The sequence below is a fragment of the Macaca nemestrina genome, chromosome 4 (genome assembly GCF_043159975.1).
Source record: "Macaca nemestrina isolate mMacNem1 chromosome 4, mMacNem.hap1, whole genome shotgun sequence".
Classification (NCBI taxonomy): domain Eukaryota; kingdom Metazoa; phylum Chordata; class Mammalia; order Primates; family Cercopithecidae; genus Macaca; species Macaca nemestrina.
Window position 1 is genome coordinate 144287729 of NC_092128.1, and position 24071 is coordinate 144311799.

Below are 24071 nucleotides of genomic sequence, written 5' to 3' on the forward strand. Positions count from 1 at the left end.
AAACGTGTGCCATGGTAGCTATATCAACCCGTCATCTAGGGTTTTAAGCCCTGCATGCATTAGCTATTTATCCTGATGCTCTCCCTTCCCCTTACCCCGCTGACAGACTGGATAAAGAAAGTGGTACATATACACCATGGAATACTATGCAGCCATAAAAAGGAATGAGATTATGTCCTTTGCAGGGACATAGATGGAGCTGGAAGCCACCATCCTCAGCAAACTAACCCAGGATCAGAAAACCAAACACTGCATGTTCTCACTTATAGGTGGGAGCTGAAGAATGAGAACACATGGACACAGGGAGGGGAACAACAGTCACTGGGGCATGATGGTTTCTTTAAAATCCTTTATGGATGATTTCAATGTCTGATTCATCTCATTATTGATGTCAGTTAAGTGTCTTTTCTCTTTCAAGTTGTGAGTTTCTTGGTTCTTGATGTGATGAGTGATTTTCTATTATTATCGCACATACTTCATCTAGTAGCTTAGTGGACTCTGGATTCTATTTAAATCTTTTATTTTAGCCGGCAGTTACCTTGTTTAGGTTTAGTCATGTTTAGGTTTAGTCACCTCGTTTAGGTTTAGATTCTGGTATACTTTTGCAGACCACGGTTGCAATGAGAACTTGTTTGCAGAACCTTTATGGTGCTGTGTTAGCCAGCCTGGTTTCTACAGGGCTGCTGGGGTCCCACTGCTTCCTCCTGGTGCTGCTTGACGGAGCGGAAAAGATTTTCTTAGGCCAAGATGGCAGGTGAGTCTCTGCGGGAGGAGATTCTCAGGCAGGAACAAGGAGGCTTCCTAAGCCAAGTGCCTTTTATGATGAGATTCTCCTCTGTGGTGGGGTACAGAGAGCACTCCCCAGGCCAGGCACTTGTGGTTGAGTCCACTATACTGTTGCCTCCAATCTCTGGGTGGGGTGTAAAGGCTCTGACCCACAGGATCAGGCTGTTTGTTTTGGTGGAGATCCACCTTGCTGGGGCTGCCGTGTTATATTCTGGTTGGAGAGGGAGATTTCAGGCCTGCCAGGGAAGGAAATCACCTCCCTTAGCTTTTTACTGTTAGTGGCGTTCCAGTAGATCCTCCTTGCCTATCATGTGGGGTTGGTCTGGGGCTGTCTGAGGGACTTCAGTTCAATCTTGGGAAAAAATGAGCCTGCTTGGGCTCCCTTCTGTTGTTACGTGGGGGACAGCACACATCAGCTGTTGATTGCCTTCTTTTGTTGGGTCTAGTTCCTCCAGAGCCAGGTCCTCAAACTCCTTTCTAGTTTGCCTAGTTCTCCCCCATCTTAGCACCGTTGGGAGCTGTCCTTTGATTACCTCTTACATTATTTCCGGCTTATTGTTGCACTTAGCAGAGAGAAATGAGTCCACACCATCTTCCATTTTCTCTGGATCAGAAGTTCCATTATCATTAAACAGGTTTTTTTTTTGTTTTTTTTTTGTTTTTTTTTTTTTTTTTGAGATGGAGTCTTACTCTGTCGCCTAGGCTGGAGCACTATGGCGCGATCTTGGCTCACTGCAACCTCCGCCTCCCGGATTCAAGCGATTCTCCTGCCTCAGCCTCCTGAGTAGCTGAGTTTTAACCATTAAATGTTCTTTTTCCATCATATTTTGGTCTTTGTGTTTAGTTTTTTGTTTTTGTTTTTGTTTTTTTGACATGGAGTTTTGCTTTTGTTGCCCAGGCTGGAGTGCAGTAAAGTGATCTCGGCTCGTTGCATCCTCTGCCTCCTAAGTTCAAGCGATTCTCCTGCCTCAGCCTCCTGAGTAGCTGGAATTACAGGTGCCCACCACCACACCCGGCTGATTTTTGTATTTTTAGTAGAAACGGGGTTTCACCATGTTGGCCAGGCTGGTCTCGAACTCCTGACCTCAGGTGATTCACCCACCTCGGCCTCTCAAAGCACTGGAATTACAGGCGTGAGTCACCACGCGCGGCCTTGTGTTTAGTTTTGTATCATATTTACAATAGTTAATTTTGATACAGGAGCTAGAAAGAAATTACTTAGGCAGATAGTGAGGCTAAAGGAATCCTAGGCAAGGCTTCCCTTTTAACAAAAAGCACCCCCAAAATAATTTCTCTTCTAACAAAGAGCAGCCTAAAAAATCTAGCTGCAAACATAAATAAGGAGGCTAAAGCTTGCACAGGTGAATGACGGCGGGCTAATAATGGAGGGCTACCTGGAAGCCAGGTGTGGTCAGCAGGGAGGCTCCGTCTTCCCTTCTCTCTTCATCACGTGTACAGTAAGAACCAGGTAACATGGCCCTGGCCAGGTAGAGAACCCATATGCATAATAAAAAATTAGGATGGGGCAGCCAGCTTCTTCGTGAGCTATGCAAATGGCACACCTGGTCCAACCAATCTTTCGTCCCCTATGTAAATCAGACACCGCCTCCTCAAGCTCCTCTATGAAACCTTCTGCATTTCACACAGAACTGGCAACCCATTTTTCTCCAGGAACCTTCTCTGCACAGCGGGCTCTCCTCTTTCTTTCTCCTATTAAACTTCTGTTCTTAACCTCACTCTGGTGTGTTGGTATCCTTAATTTCCTTGGCGTGAGGCAATGAATCTCATGAATTACTCCAGACAAACAACAGCACTTCAATTTTACTCTCTCTCTCTCTTTTTTTTTTTTTTTTTTTTTTTTTTTTTTTTTTTTTTTTTTTTTTTTTTTTAGAGGAAGTCTCGCTCTGTCACCCAGGCTGGAGTGCAGTGGCATGATCTCGCCTCACAGCAACCTCTGCCTCCGAGGTTCAAGTGATTCTCCTGCCTCAGCCTCCCGAGTAGCTGGGATTACAGGTGTCCACCACCACGCCTGGCTAATTTTTTATTTTTAGTAGAGACGGAGTTTTGCCATGTTGGCCAGGCTGGCCTTGAACTCCTGTCCTCAGTTGATCCACCTGCCTCAGTCTCCCAAAGTGCTGGGATTACAGGCATGAGCCACTGCACCTGGCCCAATTTTACTATCTGTAAACAGTTTTTACTTACATTGTCATTCCTTTGTACTTTAAATTTCTTATATCTGAATTTTAATTATAATTCATCTCATAACATTTTTGAAAATTTAAACATTTCTTAAAAATTTTCATAGTAGGGGTTGGGTATTACTCAAGAGACATATTTTTTCAGGCCTTTGCAGATCTGAAAATATGATTCTATTAACTTTACTGACAAAATTAAAATAAGACTGAATATAGAGTTTGGGGGTCACAAAATTTAAATTTCACTCTTAAAATTCAACATTTTTTGTAGTAAAAATGCTTCATATTAATTCATCTCTTGCAGGTTCATAATGTACATTAGTTTAATTAAGGCCTCATTTGAGGAGCTTAATTTTGTTTAGCGTATCATGTCTCAACTGATAAAATGATGATATTGGAATTTTTGTGTGATGTGCTTTTCCTGTTAATATTTATATCCTCAGACCGGGCGCAGTGGCTCATGCCTGTAATCCCAGCACTTTGGGAGGCCAAGGCAAGTGGATCACTTGAGCCCAGGAGTTGGAGACCAGCCTGCCCAACATGGCCAAACCCCATCTCTACTAAAAATACAAAAATTAGCTGGGCGTGGTGGCACACGCCTGTAATCCCAGCTACCCAGGAGGCTGAGGCAGGAGAATCGCTCAAACCCGGGAGGCAGAGGTTGCAGTGAGCTGAGATCGCGCCACTGCACTCCAGCCTGGGCAACAGAGTGAGACTCCATCTCAAAAAAAAAAAAAAAAAAAAAAAATTATATCCTCAGAACCTCATTGTTGCCCAGGTTGGATTGCAGCAGTACATTCATAGCTCACTGCAGCCTCTCCTGGGCTTGAGTGATCCTCCCACCTCAGCCTCCCAAGTAGCTAGGACTACGGGCACACACCATCCACTAAGAGATATAAGTGGGCACTTACCTATATCTGAAAAAGAACCCAACAATGACATAAATACTAAAGACACAGACCTAACAAAAATGGGCGGTCAAGGTGGCAACAGAGGCTGGTGATGTCTTCCTGGGTCTGTGCACCTCGGTCTTCCACTTTACACCCTCAGTCTGTAGGAAGTACATCCTCATCCATGTGGCCTTCTGGCTACAAAAGGGCTGCTACAGCCTCAGACACCAGAACTATATTTGGAATGGGGTGGGGGTGGTAGCAAAAAAATCCTTTTTTCTCCAGTGGTTCTCTTTCTTATGAGCGAAGGGAACTCTTTCTTAGAAATCTCCTAGCAGCTTTTCCCTGTCAGTTTCATCAGCAAGATCAGAATGGTATGCCTACTCCTGGCGGCAAGAGAGGCTGAGAAAATAGGAAAAGAGGCACACGATAGCATGATTGGCTTAGATCTGCTATTATCCACCCTTGGAGCTAGAGTCTGTCAACCTTAAGTAACGAGATTTAGAAAATATGATTAAGTATAGAGTTTATTGCAGCCCAAAGCTAAGAATAGCCATTCAGGAAACACAAACTCCAGATAAATGGGGTCAGTGCTCTCAAGTTAAAAGTTAAGATCTTTGCGGGGTGCGATGGCTTACATGTATAATCCCATTGCTTTGGAAGGTCAAGGCTGGAGGATTGCTTGAAGCCAGGAGTTTGAGACCAGCCTGGGCAACATAGGGGGACCCCATCTCTCCAAAAAAAAAAAAAATTAAAACTTAGCTGGGCATGGTGGTGTGCACCTGTAGTCCCATCTACTCAGGAGGCTGAGGTGGGAGGATTGCTCAAACCAAGGAGTTTGAGGCTGCAGTGAGCCATGATTGCACCACTGCACCGCAGCCTGGGCAACAATGAGGCTCTGTCTCTAAGAAAAATAATAGTAAAAAAATGTTAAAGTCTTGCTTATATAGGCAGCAAACGAAGGAATTTAGTAGAATTATAACATTTTCTTATACAAGGCTAGTGTATGAGCTACAGCAATTTAGTTAGTTACAGTTTATTTTCTTTTCTATGCAGCTCGTATTTATTTCCTTTCCAATTTAAAAGTGTATTTAACATTCCATCTTAGACAATGTGATAGTCACAATGTCTTTGTCTTACACAGGTAAGTGGGAAGTTAATCTATAATGAAGATAAACAGTGAGCAGAGAAGGGGTCTTCCCTGGTGTGCTCTCATCATTTACAATTTCTAAAACAGTGTATTAACAGGTAAGGAAGAAGAATAATCTATAATCAGACAAACAAAGGTTATAGCTGCCTGTTTATGTGACTCAGTTCCCATAATCACATACCCTTAAGGGTCAAAGTATTTTAAAGTTTCAACAGCTTAGATTTGGAATTACTTATTTTTGCAACTCATTATTATCAAATCAAATCAGTTTTTTGTTTTTGTTTTTGTTTTTTGTTTTTTTTTTTTAAGAAAGGAGGAGGGGAAGTGAGTGACTTCTGGCCATACCGCAAATGGCACCAGCCACAACCTTCCTCTAAGTAAAATTGTAGGCAGAATGCCTCACTGGAAATACTTTTAAGTATCTGTCCCTTGTTTTCTTGTTCTTTGTAGAAAATAAGTTTGGACGTGGCTCGATTATATTCCTTGTAGAGAATCTGTTTTGTACAACCTGCCTGGTGCTTATGATTTTTTTTCTTATTTGTTTAAAATCATGTTATAGATTGGTCAGAATGGTTCATCTTTATTACTTTGCCTGGATCTCAGAGAGCACTTCTAAAATGTAGGCACAGGTCTTCCATCCAGTGCAGTTTTCTGTTATTCTTTTTTTTTTTTTTTTTTTTGAGATGGAATCTCACTCTGTTGCCCAGACTGCAGTGCAGTAGGATGATCTTAGCTCATTGAAACCTCTGCCTCATGGGTTCAAGCGATTCTCCTGTCACAGCCTCCTGAGTAGGTGGGATTACAGGCACCCACCACCACACCTGGCTAATTTTTGTATTTTTAGTAGAGACGGGGTTTCACCATGTTGGCCAAGCTGGTCTCAAACTCCTGACTACAGATGATCCACCCACCTTGGCCTCCCAAATTGCTGGGATTACGGGTGTGAGGCACCTTGCCCGGCCTATAATTTTCTTTTTTAATTCTTGCTTACACTCTCATTTTGTTCTTATTCAGCCTTATGGTTTTCTCCTGTGTGGCACATCGAATTCTTACTTCTGTTCTCTTCCTTCATATTTGTCGACCCCTCTCTCTCTCACTGTTTCATACCTTTTCCATCTGAACTCAGAGAAGTTCTAATGTTGGTCCTCTGCGTTAATACTCCTGATTTCTGGAGTGTATGTTGTGCTGTATGAAACTGTTACCAGAAACGGGTCCCGATCCAGACCCCAAAGAGAGGGTTCTTGGACCTCGCACAAGAAAGAATTTGGGGCGAGTCCTTAAAGTAAGAGCAAGTTTATTAACAAAGTAAAAGAATGTTATTAAGAAAGTAAAGGAATAGACTGTGTGCAGTGGCTCACGCCTGTAATCCCATCACTTTGGGAGGCCGAGACTGGTGGATCACTTGAGGTCAGGAGTTTGAGACCAGCCTGGCCAACATGGTGAAACCCCATCTCTACTAAAAATACAAAACTTAGCCGGGTGTGGTGGTGCATGCCTGTAATTACAGCTACTCGGGAGGCTGAGGCAGGAGGATTGCTTGAACCTGGGAGGCAGAGGTTGTAGTGAGCCGAGATTACGCCACTGGACTCCAGCCTGGGCGAAAGAAAAAAAAAAAAAGAAAGTAAATGAATAAAAAAAAGGCTACACCACAGGCAGAACAGTGACATGGGCTGCTTGACTGAGTATTCTTATAGTTATTTCTTGATGATATGCTAAACGAGGGGTGGATTATTCATGAGTTTTCCAGGAAAGGGGTGGGCAATTCCTGGAGCTGAGGGTTCCTCCCCTTTTTAGGCCATATGACATTGCCATGGCATTTGTAAACTGTCATGGTGCTGGTGCTGGTGGGAGTGTTGTTTAGCATATGCTAATCTATGATAATTAGCATATGATGAGCAGTGAGGACGACCAGGGGTCACTTTCATCGCCATTTTGGGTTTAGTGGGTGTTGACCAGCTTCTTTCTGGCTTTCCTGTTTTATCAGCAACATCTTGGTGACATGTATTTTGTGCCAAACTCCAATCTCATCCTGTGGCTTAGAATACCTTAACCTCCTGAGAATGCAGCCCAGTAGGTCTCAGCCTCATTTTATCCAGCCCCTCTTCAAGATGGAGTCACCCTGGTTTCAAAGCCTGCACAACCTACAACGTAATTTTCATTTTGCTCCTCGTTATTTTCCTAACATCCTCTTCTGTCTTATTTCAGTCCCTTTCGGCTCCGTCCCCTTTTCAATTTCTTCTCCTGCTTCTGTTCTAGAGTGTGCCTGAATTTTTTTTTTTAAGACACTAAACTGTGTTAAAGCACCATCTTTGTTTGCTAACAGTGATTTTTGGAGTTGTTTTTCTCCTATAATCAGGATGTTTATTTTCCTTCATTACCTTTTCAAAAGTGTTATGTTAACTCCCCTCCAGCCCCTCACCCTGGATCCACATTTTCCCACTATCCTGGGGTTTGTCACAAAGTGCAAAGGCTATTTATCCTGGTTTCCCAATTTCTTTGGGGCCGTTTGTCTTCTTGTGGTTCAGAGAGTGTAGTTGGTGGTTTCTTTCTACATTGTTTCGCAGACACTTGGCTGAATTAGACACATAGTTGAATTAGTGGAAATTCCTCTCAGATATTGGCCTTGTGATCATCTTTTTTTTTTTAATAGATGGAATCTTACTCCGTCACTCAGGCTGGAGTACAGTGGTATGACCTCCGCTCACTGCAAACCTCCACCTCCCAGGTTCAGGCAATTCTCCTGCCTCAGCCTCCCAAGTAGCTGGGACTACAGTAGCTGGGACTACAGGTACATGCCACCATGCCCAGCTAATTTCTATGTTTTTAGTAGAGATGGGGTTTCACCATGTTGGCCAGGCTCCTCTCGAACTCCTGACCTCAGGTGATCTGCCTGCCTCAGCCTCTCAAAGTGTTGGGAGTAGATGTGTGAGCCACTGTGCCTGGCCAGTCATCTCTTTTGTACAATTCACAGTCGGCACTATCTTTTTTATTTATTTCTTTGTGTATTCTTCTGGGAAATTAGCAAGGAAATTTGGTTTGACTCTGGGCCAGCATGCAGTTGGCTGATACTTGCAAAATTCTCAGTGAGGAGTAATAGAAAAAAGCACAGGGATTTGAGGTAAATAATCTTATTCCCAGCTGTGCCTCTTGTTTGCTGTGGGACCGTGAGCCTGTTACTGTGCCCCTCTGCGCCTCTGCTTCCTCGGCTCTCATAGGAATGTCTGCATGACAAGGTCAATTGTGAGGATGAAATGGGAGACCACATCTGAGATGCTGGACACACTGTCACTCACTGCGTGTCCAGTCCCCTCCGTCCTATTCCCAATGCTCTACGTGGAAACGGCGAACATCAGACTTCTTGTGAACCAGCTGTCGTCGATGGCCCAGGTCAGAGGTCTGTGCCTGGATCTCATTCTTATAGCTAGGGCCCTGCTATTAGCGCCTCGTATGCAGAGACTTCTGCTGATTTCCCAGAAGAATACACACAGAAATAAATTAAAAAGATAGTGCCGACAGTGAACCGAAGACAAAAGATAACCACAGGCCTTTATCTGGGAGGAGTTTCCACTAATTCAGCCATGTGTCTGAGAAAGGATGTAGAAAGAAACCACCAAGTGTGCTCTCTGCGTCTATTCCATGTGGACTGTGGACTAGGAGCACTGACTATGCCTTCCTGAGAGCCTCCGCTGCCGCAGTGTCTCTGCCTGGCAGGATGCACGCGCACACACCTTTGGAGACACAATATGGTGTTGTGGTTAGGCTCATAGACGCTGGAGCCAACTGGCTGCTTCTGAGTGCCAGACCGGCCCCTCACAAGCTGTGGAAGCACAGTCCTTCTCCTTATTTCTGCTTCATTTCCTTCACCTTTAAAGTGGGGATATGATTTACCCACCTCCTAGGGTTAATGTAACTGTGTAAAGCATCAAACACTTCCTGACACATGACAAGTACTGATATCAGTGTCTGCCGTGATGATGGTGATGATGATGAAGACGGCCATCCTTGTCATTGTCATCAGACATTGTCTCCTGTTGCAGACTGTTTGCTGACGCCTGTTGTCACACCTGGGCACGCTGTGCCCTGCTGCCTGACGCGGCCTCCCTTCCCCCACTGCTCTCCAGTCTGTGTCCCCAGAGCCGCTGGATTCCAGGAGTGAGGTCTCATTCTCTTCCCCATCTGTCCTGCCCTGCCCAGTCACCTTCTCCACTCCCAGCTCTATGTGCCCAACACTAGAAAAGGTAAAGGACGGAGACTCTAGAGGCTGTCCTTAGAGACAATACAAAAGAGACGAGCCTGCTATCCGGAAAGATTTAGACATTTATCTGCCTGCAGGCAAGAGACTGAACTGGACGATCCTTCAAGGTCATGACTCTGCTCAAAATCTTTCAAAGATTCCACTTCTCCCTCAGGACAGTCCAAATTCCAAAACCCTTCGTGATCTGCCTCCTAAGCCCAGTTCCCTCTCACGGGCGTTGTGTTAACACTTTCACAAGCCTACCCTGAGACCTCCCCAATTACTCATGGTCCCAGCACATCTCCACACTTGCCCGGTGGCTCTTCCCTGTGCCCATGGGCCCGTCCCTTTCTGCTCTCCTCCCTGAAGCTAATGCCCCCATCACGCGTTCATAGGCTGCTTAGTCGTCAGGGCTCACTGGGGAAGCAGACTGCCTGGCCCGCCCCTGGGGACCCTGCTCCCGTGTCCTCACAGCCTCCCGCGTGGACTTACGCAATAGCACGTGGGCCCCTGTCCTGAAGCCGGTGGTTTCTCGTGTTCACAGACGCTGAATAAGCACAACTCGTGACATAATCAAAACACAACTTTTATTTTTGTCCTCTGTTGCCCCTTTAAAATGTACCCTATCCGAGGAATGTCACTTTGTCCCTAGGTGAAAACTCTGGCAGGCCTGTGACTTGCGTGTGGAGGAGATTTTTTTTTTTTTTTTTTTGACACGAAGCCTCACTCTGTCACCCAGGCTGGAGTGCAGTAGCCGGATCTCGGCTCACTGCAACCTCCGCCTCCCAGGTTCAAGTGATTCTCCTACCTCCACCTCCCGAGTAGCTGGGATTACAGGCGTGTACTACCACCCGGCTAATTTTTGTAACTTTAATACAGATGGGTTTTCGTTATGTTGGCCAGGCTGGTCTCAAATCCCTGGTCTCAAGTGATCTGCCCGCCTCAGTCTCCCAAAGTGCTGGGATTACAGGCATGGGCCATCGTGCCTGGCTCCACAAGACTTTTAAGAATTAAATATTTTACTCCTACAGCAAAGTACAGAGCAAATATAAGAAACACCATGTTATATAACAAATCACCTGTACTGAACAAATGTTAAACTATGCAGTATTTGCTTCAGAATTTCTAAAGAAGTGACATATTGTACATCTGTGTCCTCTTAGCTTTCTTCCCGGTTTTAAGTTCTCTTTTTCCCACTGGGCTACATTGGCTGTTATCTTTTCTAATCACATTTTTCTGTTTTTACGATGTAGGTATGTAGTGTAAACAGTAATGTGCTTTACATAAAAGGCATCAATGAAAGGTGATGTCTGCAGCTGAAGATCAGGACCTTTATTCTGCTCAGCCAGTTTCTGTTCACCCACACTGTGCGTGTTGAGAATATCTTGTATAATTTTATCTAAATGGTGTAAGACTGCAATGAGCTGGTTTTATATTTTTAAGCATCTAGATGTTTTTTAAGATTTATCTGGCCAGGCGCAGTGGCTCACACCGTAATCCTTGCACTTTGGGAGGCCAAGGCAGGTGGATCACCTGAGATCAGGAGTTCGAGACCAGCCTGACCAACGTGGTGAAACCCCATCGCTACTAAAAATACAAAAATTAGTTGGGCGAGGTGGCAAATGCCTGTAGTCCAAACTGCTCGGGAGACTGAGGCAGGAGAATTGCTTGAACCAGGGAGGAGGAGGTTGCAGTGAGCTGAGATAGTGCCACTGCACTCCAGCCTAGGTGCAAAGCAAGACTCCGTCTCAAAAAAAAAAAAAAAAAAGATTTATCCATGTTGATGTGTGTCAGTATAGACTATTTTAAATGCTGCAAAATATTTCATTATGCCATCATCGATACATCCAGTCTCCTACCATGGATCATTTAGATTGCTCCCAAATTTTTATTATTACAAGTCGTGCTGCTATTGAAATTTTAACTACTGGCCGAGTCTAGTGGCTCACACCTGTAATCCCAGCACTTTGGGAGGCCAAGGTGGGTGGATCATCTGAGATGGGGAGTTTGAGACCAGCCTGGCCAACATAGAGAAATCCTGTCTCTACCAAAACTACAAAAATTAGCAGGGCATAGTGGTGCACACCTGTAATCCCAGCTACTCAGGAGGCTGAGGCAGGAGAATCGCTTGAACCTGGGAGGCAGGGGTTACAGTGAGCCGAGATCGTGCCGCTGGACTCCAGCCTGGGCAACAGAGCAATACTCCACCTCAAAGAAGAAGAAGAAGAAAGAAATCTTAACTACCTGTACAGCATGAGTTTCCTTAGGACGGTGTTACTGGGAATACATATCTTTAGTTCCATTAAGAATTGATAAGTTGCTCTCTCTTTGTTTTTAAAGTAGAGATGGGGTCTTGCTATGTTGCCCAGGCTGGTCTTGAACTCCTGGGCTCGTGCAGTCCTTCCACCTCGGCTTCCCAAAGTACTGGGATTACAGGCATGAACTACTGCACCCAGCCTGCTGCGTTGCTTTTTATAGATTTGTTTCAATGCACAATCTCAGCAATACCTTATAAAAGCTCCCACTTACCTGCATCCTTGGTAACTTAATCTTTGCCAATACGCAGAGTGTGAAATGATATTTCATAGCTGTTTTGATTTGCTCTGCTTTTAACCTCAGAGAGGCTGACCATTTCCCCATCTTTATTGGCCAGTTGGGTTCTCTCTTTCGTAGCTTGCCTATTCTTCGTCTTTGCCAAGTTTTACAATTTGGCGGTGTCTTTTCCTCCTTTGTTTTGATTCATTGTTCTACTCCTACTTGGAGTAACTCAGTGCTCCTGGGCAGTAGCAAGCAGAGAAATAATAACTCAAGCTGCAGTCCGCCTGGACGGCTCCAAACTCAAGCCAACTTTCCACATCCCCAGGAGAGACAAAGAACTTCCATCTTTCCCAAGTAGAAGAATCTGGGCAGTAATGAATGAGGAAAACAGCCAACCATGTGTGGATATGTAATTCCATGAATCTGCAACTCCGTGGTTCATTTCCTACATAAGCTTAGCCAGAGTCACTCAGGTGTGTTTGCCATACAGGTTACTCTAACGGTATGCTAAAGTTATTGCTGTCAGCTGCATTTACCCCACAGCTGGTCTGGGATGGCCTTGTGTGGCAAGACCCAACTCCTGCCATAGGTCTCCCATATCCCTCCAGAAGGTTACCAGCCCCTGCCATGGGTCTCCTGTACCCCTCCAGTGATGTTCACATGGTGGGGCAGGATTTAAGAGGGAGAAAGTATGCACCTCCACAAGTTCATGAGTCACTGGAGGCTGGAACCAGTCAGCATGATCGAAATGTTCTCTGCAGTGCGTGGGGGCAAGTTAACCCTTCTATACATCACTCAGATTCTTCCCCTGGATGACATCATTCTTGCTATTTTGGTTATTGTGACTTTGAAGGACGATCCACTACATCTCTCTTCAAATTACCATTTATTTCATGAGATGAGTGGATTCTGATTCTAGAGCAACCAGGAGTGGCTTACACACCTTGCAACCTTGATCAAGCATTTCATTCTACTTGGCTGTATTCCTACTACTCTCTTGGCCTTCTCATTTAAATAGTCAAAGGCTCCCAATCATTTCACACTTCTGCCTGTTCCCCCTCTCACTCTCTCTCTTCCACCCTCCACTATGCAAAGAGAAAGAGTGTTTATTTGGCTGATCTATGCTGTTTCGCCTGAATTAACCTCACTAGCTAGATAGCCATCATCTTTTCTTTCCTCCTTTGCAAGAGAATATTCTTTTGATTAATTATATACACTTAAGAGTTTATATAAATTTTTTTAGATTAACTAGACGCCCATCTATGTTATTAGTCTTTACAAACTATTATCTTTTGGCATGGTTATCATCTCCTCTGTTTTTTAGGTCATAATTTATTAACGTCTCCTCTTTAATATAGTTTGATTCTATTTATTTTCAGCATTTCTGTGTGTTTTTACTTGGGTTTGTCTTTGTAAGTAGCATATAGCTGGATTTAAAAGCATCCAGTTGACCGGGTGCAGTGGCTTATGCCTGTAATCCCAGCATTTTTGGAGGCTGACGTGGGCAGATCACCTGAGGTCAGGAGTTCAAGACCAGTCTGGCCAACATGGCAAAACCCCGTCACTATAAAAATACAAAACTCGGCCAGGCATGGTGGCGGGCGCCTGTAATCCCAGCTACTTGGGAGGCTGAGGCTGGAGAATCACTTGAACCCAGGAGGCAGAGGCTGCAGTGAGCCAAGATCGCCCCATTGCACTCCAGCCTGGGCAACACTAGTGAAATTCCATCTCAAAAAAGGGACAAAAAAAAAGCATAAAATCAGATAGTCTTTGTCTTTAAAGAAATAAGTTTAATCTTCTTCCTCTGTGTGTATGTGTGTGCACGTGTGTGGGTGTGTGTATGTGTGATTAGAGACACTGTTGGACTCATTTGTACTATCCTTATTTTGCGTTTTCTGTATAATTGGATAGATTGCATTATTTATGCAATCTATGAGTAAATTAACCCTCTTCTCATTTTGTTTCCTTCTGAATTGGCATCATTGTCTGAGGTAAATACCTGAGGTTCATGCCTCAGGCCGAGGAAATCAAGGACACAGACACACACAAGAAGTGAGTGAGTGAAGGTTTAATAGGCAAAAGAAAGAAAGGAGAATAGCTTGCTCTTCGTGAGAGAGAGGGGTGCCTGAGTGGGACTCCAGCCGGCAGCAGAGTGCACTGGATTTTATAGACAGGCTTGAGGAGGTGGGGCCTGATTTACATAGGGCCCTCAGATTGGTTGGGCCAGGTGTGATGTTTACATAGTGTGAGGGGAAGCTGGCTGCCCCACCCTAATCTCATTATGCAAATGGGCTTTCACTTGGCCTGCACCAGGTTGTCTGCTCCTTACTGCACACGTGGTTGACAAAGAGAAGGGAAGATAGAGCCGCCATGTTGGACATGCCTAGTCCCAGGTAGCCCCTTTCCTGCTGGTACAACTGCATTCACCCATGCAAGCTTCTGGCCTGCCTTTCTATGTCTGCAGCTCAATTTTATAGGCTGCTGTTAGAAAAGGAAATGATTTGGGGGCTGCTTTCCATTGAAAGGAAAACCTTACTGAGGACTTCCTTACCCTCACTATCTGCCCAGATCATTTCTTCTTAACTCCTATTTCACTTCCTTGGTTTGGAAGCTATAAATTATTTTCTGTTAATTTAGAGGTTACCCTTGCATTTATTTTTTTGTTTTGTTTTGTTTTGTTTTGTTTTGAGACACAGTTTCACTCCTGTGGCCCAGGCTGGAGTGCAACAGCATGATCTCGACTCACTGCAACCTCTGCCTCCCGGGTTCAAGTGATTCTCCTGCCTCAGCCTCTGGAGTAGCTGGGATTACAGGCATGTGCCACCATGCCCAGCTAATCTTGTATTTTTAGTAGAGATGGGGTTTTGCCATGTTGGCCAGGCTGGTCTCGAACTCCTAACCTCAGGTGATCCATCCACCTCCGCCTCCCAAATTGCTGGGATTGCAGGCATGAGCCACTGTGCCTGGCCAACCCTTGCATTTTAATATCTTTTAAAATTTTTTAATGACATTCAGAATTAATTATTCAGCATCTCTGTGGCCACTGCCACCTTCATTTTTTCTTGATTTTTTGGGTGACCTTGATAATATCACAGAGGCAGGGAGACAGACGGTCTTCACATTGGCTGACCAGAGGTGTCTGGTACTCACCTCATTCACAAGAACCAAAACAGCCAGTCGATAATCACACATTGAATAGATCACCCAAGAGAGAAAGCTAGAAGTCAACCAAAAAGTGACAAGAAACACCTAAGCAAGGCGAGGGAAGCCAGGCAGCCTGCTGGCTGGGATAAACTGGGAGCCTGCCGTGCTTCCCTTTGCAGGAAAAGGGTGAGTGTTTCAGAAAAACTCTTCAACTGTGTTTTTCCTCGACTCTCATACGACCACCACAACAACTGTCAACACGGAAGAAGACTTCTGTGACCAAATGCGCAGGGGTTTTTCCTCCCACACCAAGCAACAGACACAAGCCGTGTGTCCTTCAATCCCATTCTGACACTATCTACCTAGAGATAGGTCGGTAGTTCCACTCTCCAGAAACTTCCACGTGTTCAGTGATCCAGAAGTTCCCCAGACTGAACCCTGTCCTCTTTTTGTTTGTTTGTTTGTTTTGTTTGTTTTTTGAGACAGGGTGTCGTTGTGTCACCCAAGCTGGAGTGCAGTTGTGTGATCTCTGCTCACTGCAACCTCCTCCGCCTCCCAGGTTCAAGTGATTTTCGTGCCTCATCCTCCTGAGGATGACTATAGGTGTGTGGCACCATGCCTGGCTGATTTTTGTATTTTTAGTAGAGGCGGGGTTTCACAATGCTGGTTTCGAACTCTTGACCTCAGGTGATCCTCCCGCCTCAGCCTCCCAAAGTGCTGGGATTGCAGGCATGAACCACCACGCCCAGCCCCTCTTGGGTTTTTATGGATGCCTCATGATGTCGGCATTTCGTCCCCCAGGGTTTAGGGGAGGACCCTCTCTGGAAAGGGTCTTAAGACCCACAATCAGAAAGGCAGGGGAAGATTAGAGTCCTGCCTTTGGGCAGGTAAAAGGAGGGCAGAGGAAAATCAGAGAGATTCTGTCTCCTGAGACTTGTTCCTAAGATCTAGCACACTAAATATTATAACGAAAGACAGTGACGAGGGCTGAGGGAGTTACGAACCAGGAACCATACACAAAAACCAATAATCTAGGACTAGAAATACCATTTGAGCCAGCCATCCCATTACTGGGGATATACCCAAAGGATTATAAATCATGCTGCTATAAAGACACATGCACACGTATGTTATTGCAGCACTATTCACAATAGCAAAGACTTGGAATCAACCCAAATGTCCATCAGTGATAGACTGGATTAAGAAAATGTGGCACATATACACCATGGAATATTATGCAGCCATAAAAAAGGATGAGTTTGTGTCCTTTGTAGGGACATGGATGCAGCTGGACACCATCGTTCTCAGCAAACTGTCACAAGAACAGAAAACCAAGCACCACATGTTCTCACTCATAGGTGGGAATTGAACAATGAGATCACTTGGACATAGGAAGGGGAACATCACACACCCAGGCCTATTGTGGGGAGCGGGGAGGGGGGAGGGATAGCATTAGGAGATATACATAATGTAAATGATGAGTTAATGGGTGCAGCACACCAACATGGCACATGTATACATATGTAACAAACCTGCACGTTGTGCACATGTACCCTAGTACTTAAAGCATAATAAATAAATAAATAAAAATATATATATATATATCTCATAGCACCACGGTGAATGATTCCCAATGTCCACATTCCCACTGTAGACTCCTGTAGTCTTAGCCAGGGAGCCAGGGACAGTGTGGCCGGCGTCCTGGTGTGTGGTTTTTCTGCTTCCTGTGGCCCTCTTGAGATCAGCTCCATGTCAGCCCCAGGGTTAGAAAGAACCCTGTGGCCTCTTTTCCTGAATTGAGGAGCCTGCTCTCAGCACCTGCTTTCAAGGAGTGAGCTGAGCCCAGGTGTCTCATTTTGTAGGGGGCAATTTTAGACCTCTTTCCACAGGAGGGGAGGAGTGCCCTGCTACCTCTGTCTGTTTCCGTACCGGAAGTCAGCAGGCTTTCAGTTTCAGGGCAATTTTCTGCATTACATTTGGGTTCCGTTTTTGGCCCGTAGAAATGATTACTTTGTTCTTTAGATAGACAGTGTTTTTCCTTTCCCTTATTTATGTTGCAGAGGGAGTGGAAGTGGTACTCAAAGCAGGCCCTTCTATTGCCCACTGGACTGGTGCACTGCTGCTAGATCCTGAGTTATTTGAGGATGATAACCAGTTAAAGTATTTCATTTGTATATCCCTATGAGGAACACTATGCCATTGTAAAGTGGTGTCAAGAATTCTGATGTGTCGGCTGGGCGTGGTGGCTCACATCTGTAATCCCAGCACTTTGAGATTCCAAGACAGGAGAATCACCTGAGGTCAGGAGTTTGAGACCAGCCTGGCCAACATGGCAAAACCCTGTCTCTACTAAAAATACAAAAATTAGCCAGACGTGGTGGCGCACACTGTAATCCCAGCTACATGGGAGGCTGAGGCAGAAGAATCACTTGAACCTGGGAGGTGCAGTTTTCGGTGAACAGAGATCGTACCACTGTACTCCAGCCTGGGCAACAGAGTGAGACTCTGTCTCAAAAAAAAAAAAGAAAGAAAAAGAAGAAGAAGAATCCTGATGTGTCTGAGATTTTATACTACTTGCATACTAACCAGTGACTTGCCATGCTTTTCTGGATGCCAACAGAAGACACGAGACACCTAAATTATAGAAAGAACTTTATTCCTCAAGCCATAGCAGTGGACAGAGTATCGTTATGTTTAGTGGGTCCCCTGAGCCCCAGTTCCCATAGAGCAGGGGTCCCCAACCTCCGGGCCATGGAGCGATACTGGTCCATGACCTGTTAGGAAGCGGGTTGCACAGCAAGAGGTGAGAGGCGGGTGAGCCAGCCAAGATTCATCTGTATTTACAGCCGTTCCCTATCACTCACATTCCCACCTGAGCTCTGCCTCCTGTCAGATCAGCGGCAGCCTTAGATTCTCATGGGAGCATAAACCCTATTGTGAACTGCGCATGCGCAGGATCTAAGTTGTACGCACCTTATGAGAATCTAATACCTGATGATCTGTCACTGTCTCCCATCACCCCCAGATGAGACTGTCTAGTTACAGGAAAACAAGCCCAGGGCTCCCACTGATTTTACACTATGATGAGATGCATAATTGTTTCATTATATATTACAATCTAATAATAATAGAAGTAAAGTGCACAATACGTGTAATGTGCTTGAATCATCCCCCAAACCATCCCCTCTCCCCGGTCCTTGGAAAAATTGTCTTCCATGAAACCAGTCCCTGGTGTCACAAAAGTTGGGGACCACTACCATAGAGTGATGCTCACAGGACACATTGTCACCTGCATAAAATTATAGGGGAGGACCCCTTAGCTAAGGGGTAGTAGGCTTGCCTGACCTCAGTCCTGGAGGGGCACGTCATCTCTACCATACTGGGCAGTAATTAAATTTGCACTTTCTCTGGAGGGAGACACTGTATCTTCAAAGGCAGTTCTCTCTGCAAACATCCTTGAAAAGACAGTGCTGAACAAAAGCATTTGGTGCCTGTGCTTATAAGACATGCAGAAATGTAAGAGATCCACAGAGAATTGTCTCCCAACAAATAGTTGCTCAATAAAGTCTCTTCTGCAGTTCCATTGTGTGCATAAATGTATTACAGTGATAGGATATAGTGAAAGCATAGTAGTCACCAGAGATGGAGGATGGATCTCTAGTGTTGCCTATGACTCTGGGAATAAACTGCCATCAACTCAGGGAAGCTTGGTCTCTCTCTCTATGCACAATGGGAGGCAGTAGGGCCAGGCAAAGGCCTGTCAGCAATAGTCTTGTGACAACACCTGGAGCCACAGCTGGCGCTGCCTTTGCCCTCATTGCTAAGGCTGCTACTATCCTTCTGCCAGCACGATAAAGAATTCTCTAGAGTCCCTGAGGTTTTGCAATACTGGCTCAAGATTTAGCATCCCGATTGAATGCATCAGGTTGGACGATCCTTAGGCATAGAAGCTGACTTGTTTGAGAGTTTATTCTCAGGAGCTCAAATTCCCACCAAGACTCTTATGGTGGGGAAGCTTCCAGATGTAAGAAAGGAAAGTAGATCTTGAGCCTACACTTTGCTTGGATACATATCTTTAGCAGCTGCTAAGATGTGCGTTAGTCTGGTTTTGCTTCAGGAGCTGGTGGGCATGAAGAGGGACGGATGATTTTGGTTTTCTTTGCATTGCTTTTTTTTTTTTTTTTTTTTTTTTTTTTGAGACAGAGTCTCACTCTGTTGCCCAGGCTGGAGTGCAGTGGTGCAGTCTCAGCTCACTGCAACCTCCGCTTCCCAGATTCAAGTGATTCTCCTTCCTCAACCTCCCGACTTGCTGGGATTACAGGCACCCGCCCCCACGCATGGTTAATTTTTATATTTTTAGTAGTGATGGGGTTTCACCATGTTGGCCAGGCTGGTCTTGAACTCCTGACCTTAGGTGATCCACCCGCCTTGGTCTCTCAAAGTGCTGAGATTACAGGCGTGAGCCACTGCATCTGGCTCTTTGCATTGCTTTTTGTAAGCACTGTGGAGACATATGCATCTCAGGTAAGCTCCCAACAGGTGTCCATAGCCCATGAGACAGACCTATCTGGCTGAACTCCAGGTACCAGCCCCTCTGATTGTAAAATCTGATGGGAGGAAGCAGGTGCAACACTGTCTGGTCTGAACTCTCGTCAAGCTCACGTTTTCATTTTTATTTACTTAAAAATTTTGAAGCAGGGTCTTGCTGTGTTGCCCAGACTGGAGTGCAGTGGTGCCATCAAAGCTCACTGTAGCCTTGAACTCCTTGGCTTAAGTGATCCTCCCACCTCAGCCTCCCAAGTTCCTGGGACCATACAGGTGCACGCCGCTATGCCAGCTAATTTTTTTCTTTTTCTTGGTAGAGATAGGGTCTCGCTATGTTGCCGAGGCTGGTTTCAGACTCCTCCCTTGGCCTCCCAAAGCACTGGGATTAGAGGCATTGTTATCAAGCAAGAGGGGCTTGCTGCCCAGTGCACTAGAAGCCAATTCTGTGACATCAGGTTTTTTAGAAAAGAAAAGCTTTATATGGAAAATCAACTCATAAGCAGACAGAAGTGTCAAGATAAAATTCGTTTGTGTTGCTTCAAGGCAGTATTTTATTAGAAAAGGTTTGGGGTGGATTTTGAGATTAGGTGACTGGTGGAAAGAAAGGGGTGGTCTGGAACATCTTTGGGCATGCACAGTTATCTCTTCATGTTAGCTTACGGGTTGCATGTGCAAATTTCAGGGGGAGTTAGTCTGAAACAGGCAGGGGAAACTCAGGTTGTAACATCAGCAGGCTCCTTCTGTGCAGACTCCAGCCAGCCATCTTGGTTCCGATGGATTTCAGTCAGTTCTCTTATCTCATAAGCAGAGGGAGTTTCAGCCAGTTGTTTCTTTTTCTACTAGCCATCCTGCAGACTCAAGAATTCCCATTCACCTTTGGTTTCTTTTAACCCTTTGGGGGCACAGTTTCAGTGTGAGTCACTGCACGCAGCCTCTCACATTTTCAGTAGGATAAGGATCAAAAGGAGGACCTGGTTCATTTCACATCTCTGGGAACATCTCAGCCCTCCCTGTGCCCAGCACTCCTGTCTCTGGACAGAACCTAGGCTCCGGTTCCATGCAGGAGTCTGTAGAGGCCGTCTATGCTCCAGGACGCAGGCTGCTGCTATTTCTGCACTTGGGGAGGGAGAATCTCTGGGAGAAGGAGCCAAGCTCAGTGCTGGGAATGTGTGGTCCAAGACCATCCCCATGACCTAGCTCCACAAAGGAAGGGCCCCTGGAAGGTCACATCCGGCTACCATATTTGCCTTTCTCTCTGGTTCTCAGTCCACCCTGCTTGGGAATGTTACGTTATTCGTCACCTTTCAGTCATTGCCATGACCAGATGGCCAGCCTTGTGATCTACCCCCATGTGTTTTACACCAGTGTATCCTCTGAAGCTCTTTGGTTCTTGACCGAAATCATTGTTCAAATAAAGTCAATGGTGGACACGAGACCAGCGACGGGAAATAAATATTTGTCTTGAGAATTCTCTCAGTCTGGTGCGAGTGTTTGGAAATTGTCTCTCGTGGAGACCAGAGTCTGGCATAATTAGAGTGTACTTGAGATCTCAAATTTTAAAAGCCTTAATATAGCTGGTAATACTATTAAGTTGGTGCAAAAGTAATTGCACTTTTTGCCATCAGAAGTAATGGCAGAAGCCGCCATTCCTTTGGCACCAACCTAACCTGATGTGTTTTGTACTGGAACTGCTATCATGAAAAGAGGATGGAAGAGCAAGAGAGTGAAAGTTAGTGACTAGGGGTAGGATTAAGGGCATGGGTCTTCATGGTTAAAAATAATTATTGGTATGATCTCATTAAAAAACTAAATAAAAAAGAGGCCAGGTGTGGTGGCTCATGCATGTCATTCGAGCGCTTTGAGAAGCTGAAGCAGGAGGATCGCTTGAGGCCAGAAATCAAGACCAGCCTGGGTCACAAAGCAAGATCCTATCTCTAGAAAAATAAAAATAAAAAATTAGCTGGTTGTGGTGGTGCATGTCTGTAGTCCCAGCTACTGTGGAGGCTGAGGCAGGAGGATTGCCTGAGCCCAGGAGTTGGAGGCTGCAGTGAGCTGTGATTGCACCACTGCACTCTAGCCCAGGCAACAGAGCGAGACCCTTTCTCTAAAAAAAATAAAAATAAAAAAAATAAAAGAGCACAGGTGTGTTCCAGGCAGCGCATGGAAGATACCAGGTGTGGATTGTGCCAGGAAAATTAACAGGGGAGGTGGTGGATGGGATAGAGACTACAAATATTGATTCTGCCATTGGATTTAAACTTTATTGTTTTTTATGACTGAGGACACGGATGCCACCCACCAGAGGAGTGAATGTCAAATTGGTGGAACAAGAAGCTAGCACAGGGCTCACATCCTTCCCTGAATGTGCCTCTGTTGCAGGACCTGTCTCTGGGATTGTTTGTTGGGATGGGTTTGCCCAGAGCAGAGTATCTATCCCTGCACAGCACCCTTCTTGCTGATGAGAAGAAACACAGCCTGTGACTAATTGGATTTGGTGAAGGCCCCAGCTGGCTGGGCGGGATCTGGTGACTGATGTGCCGCCCTGCTGTGGGTTCCTGGCATAAGGACAGGACCTTCTTTCCCCAGACAGAAGGTTAATGAGAACAGAGAGCAAAACATCTCAGGGGCCTTCATCTCAGCTCCCAGAACTATTGCCCAAATGGAACCTATGCTGGCTTCCAACCTAATTACTAATCCGAGCGGAATTGCACTGGCCCAACCCCGGAGCTGCAGAGCCGTGGGCCAGGTGGTGACCGTCTTCCTTCCCAGAGTGCCAGAAAGTTTGTTCCAACTGACAGCAGGGCCAGGGGAAAAGAACATCTGTGGCTGCACTTTCCAAGTCACAGATGTCTCTGCGGATGGTTTGTTCCCTAGAACTTGCTGGTACCTGCCCACTTATGCTTGTCAATTCATCCAGGTCACAGATTGTCACTAGAGTCCACTGCATCCTGCCCAGAACCTTCAAGGACAGAATGATGGGTAAGCATCGTAGCAGAAGAAAACACCCCAAGGGGTGGTGGAACAGGCACCTAGCCCGTGTATTCTTTTCTATAAAGGACTAGATAGCAGTATAAGCTGTGTTTTTTTTTTTTTTTTCTTTTTCCTGTTTTTTTTTTTTTTTTGAGATGGAGTCTTGCTCTGTCACCCAAGCTGGAGTGCAGTGGCATGATCTCAGCTTACTGCAACTTCCGCCTCCCGGGTTCAAGCAATTCTCCTGCCTCAGCCTCCTGAGTAGCTGGGATCACAGGTGCGCACCACCAGGCCCAGCTAAGTTTTGTAGTTTTAGTAAAGAGGGGTTTTGCCATGTTGGCCAGGCTGGTCTCGAACTCCTGACCTCAGATGATCCCCCTCGCCTTGGCCTCCCAAAGTGCTGGTATTACAGGCGTGAACCACCATGCCCGGCCAAGCTGCGTCTTTATTGCAAGGATGATCCAAGTTAATAAAGATCATCATTTTGTTTACCATATATTTGGTTGAATTACATCAATTCAGACTATGCATTGAAGGCCAGCCTGGACTGCTTAGATGCCTAAATCTCATTATTTAGGCATTTTGAAGAAATGCAGCTTTATTACAGCTCATCCCCACGTTTTTGTATATCGAAGGTAATTGGAACTGCTACTTTTAAAAAGTATTTTTAAATGGAAGCTCTGAGGTCCATTGATAATTAGAGCATCCTTTTATACCCTCAATTAAAACGCCAAAGTCTCTGGCAGTTTTCTTTTTTACTTATGTCACTTAAACAAGGTCTGTCATTTTATTTACCCTTTGTTTGCCCAGGGAGCTCATTTTCAGTGATAATGGAGACGAAGACTTAGGCCCTCCCCTCATCAAATTATCATACATCTTAAATGTGCCAAATCTAAAATTCTTAATGAGGGTTTACAGTTCATAAACACGTCTCTGGGTTTAAAAGCCTCATCTTCCGCAAGGAGAAGATGCATTTCTGCTCTCACCACGCAGTGAGACAGCTGTATATTGGCTCGCAGATACGTATCTTCTGGCTTAGCCATTATTTCTATGGTGCAAACATCAGAAGCAAGGAATACTCAAACCAGAATTCAGGCTGGGCGAGGTGGTTCATGCCTCTAATCCCAGCACTTTGGGAGGCCGAGATGGGTGGAACACCTGAGGTCAGGAGTTCGAGACCAGCCTGGCCAACATGGCAAAACCCTATCTCTACTAAAAATACAAAAATTAGCCGGGCGTGATGGTGCACACATGTAATCCCAGCTACTCGAGAGGTTGAGGCAGGAGAATCGCTTGAACCTGGGAGGCAGAGGTTGCAGTGAGCCGAGATCATGCCACTGCACTTCAGTCGGAGTGAGACTCTGTCTTAAAAAAAGGGGAAAAAAATAACAAAAATAAAACAGAATTCCATTTTCAGGAAATGCAGTGCAAGATTATTTTTTCAAAAATAGAGAGAGAGCACCTACTTGTGTTACTGTTATGAGACCATCAACTGGAATAGATCAGCATTTGCCTTCAAAGAACCCACCCTCCAGTTAGGGGATGATGTGAGGGCTTTGGAGGACAGTTCTCTGACCTGCCTGACAATTCCTGGAGCTCAATGTTGATAGAACTGTCCC

General features: G+C 45.3%; 1 protein-coding gene and 1 long non-coding RNA gene across 11 annotated transcripts in view; both read left to right on the plus strand.

Moving 5' to 3' along the window:
• Positions 1 to 24071, plus strand: part of LOC105466337 (calneuron 1) — a 670377-nt gene that overhangs the window by 439867 nt on the left and 206439 nt on the right. The gene's annotated exons all lie outside the window — the stretch shown is intronic.
• Positions 2705 to 23900, plus strand: LOC139362947 (uncharacterized). The gene is made up of 2 exons (XR_011622605.1): positions 2705 to 7809; positions 8237 to 23900. It is a non-coding gene; the product is annotated as an uncharacterized lncRNA (long non-coding RNA).